This window comes from Gavialis gangeticus, unplaced genomic scaffold (genome assembly GCF_001723915.1).
Source record: "Gavialis gangeticus isolate Ggan-Ray unplaced genomic scaffold, GavGan_comp1, whole genome shotgun sequence".
Taxonomy (NCBI): domain Eukaryota; kingdom Metazoa; phylum Chordata; order Crocodylia; family Gavialidae; genus Gavialis; species Gavialis gangeticus.
In genome coordinates, this window is record NW_017729025.1 from 6,755,801 (window position 1) to 6,757,561 (window position 1,761).

Below are 1,761 nucleotides of genomic sequence, written 5' to 3' on the forward strand. Positions count from 1 at the left end.
TCCTTATATTGAAATCCCATCCCCAAAGGGATGGGATTAAGTGCTGCGTGCTTCTGCTGCCCGATTCCCGACATACAGAGACCTAAGGAGGAGCACGTATTCCCCAGCACCTATATTGCGTATATAAAGGGGCCGGACGTGAAGGGTCTAGGACACACAGTCGGAGCTGTGTGTTGCAGCCCCACCTTTGCGTCTCATGCGTGTGTGCGCAGATGGGGCAAGGGCTCGGTTGTGGCTCCGTTGTGTCACTAGCACAGCCCACACAACAAGCGTGTGATCGCTTGCCTAAGCGCTGTTGGACAAATCTAGCCTAAAAATGTTTGTCGTGCTTAGTTCTGCCTCTGCCAGAGGTTCGCAACCTGTGCTTAACTTGTGTGGTGGAGATAATGCAAAGCACAGCAAATACAGCCTCAGGGAGCTTTTTGCTTACCAATCGATATTGGATTTGTGTTAAAAAGCCTTTCTATTTTAATATCCCTAGGCGTTTGTAGCAGCCCAGCAAAAGCAAAAGCAAATGTTGGGTTTTTTGCTACTAGGAACAATCACCATCTTGATGGTCTCAAAGCCGAAAATAGACCCTCCAACGGCAAGTTTGATAGCCACTTGACTCCAAAGCTGTGACTGCTTTAAAAATGCCCGGGAGCCAGGCTCTGGGCAAAGGTTACTTCCAGGAGGTTGGCAGGGCGGCTTACACAAAGCTCAAAGGGCATAGGTGGTTACAGTCTTTCCCAACGCCGAGCCCTTGATTGATGACAGCGGAGGTAATGAACCGTCCAGCTCATTATGAAACTATGACCGGCAAAACGATTGTGATGATGTCATAACGACTTCCTGGAGCTCAGACCCACAGGTCTTTGTCTTGAGCTGCGCATGCAATGGCTCAGAGCACAGCTCGTTAAAACCAGGGTGGAAAGACTCTCCCCCCACATTCGTTGCTATTCGCTGCATAAAAAGCAAAAGCAAGAGATGCTTCACCCCGCGGGATGTCCTTGCGCACCCCTGCAGCCCTGTGTGGGCAGCTCCACAGAGAATAAAAACGTCCCCAGAAGCCATAAAAAAGTTAAAAAAAAAAACAACCCCAAAACTACCTGCTGCTGCATCCAAGAACATAACTCAGCCTTGACAGAGTCCTAGCCAAGGGGGCTGCAGCAAGCAGCCAGGCTTAGAGGTAAAAGAAAGCAAGGATTTCATAGCACTGATGTCCTTCAAAAGACAGTGGATTTATTTTTCACTTGTGCTTCAATGACCGCTTGCAGACAGGAAGTTGAAATCTGCTTATGATGAAGGTTTCTACCCAGTTTAGGTCTTTTTGAAGGCCCTGTCGCCTTGGCCTTCAGCTGGAAGCAAATGCTGCAGCTGGGGTGCTGGGAAATGTGTTTGAAGGGAGGCTCTGCCCTTCAGGCCTTTCAGACGGTGTACGAAGAGGGCCGTGCACAGGCAGCATCTCATGTCAGCACTCCTGCGCGCAGACAACACAGAGCTCACTTGCATCCCTTCTTTTTGAAGACTGCAAGGTCTTCAGGGTGAAGGCCTTGTCCCCATAGATCAAGGGCGGGCAGTTACTGCAGGCACAGGGCCGCTTGACAAGTTGGGGAGAGCTGTCGGGGGCCGCATAGGTAGCCCCACCCCTTGACAGTTGCCCCACCCCCTGGTCACCACATTGGGACGAGAAGTCCTAACCCCTAACCCCTGGCCATTGCCACCAGCGGTTCCTCTCCTTGCTGCCCCACCCCCCTCCCCAAAATACTCCTTTTGGGAGGG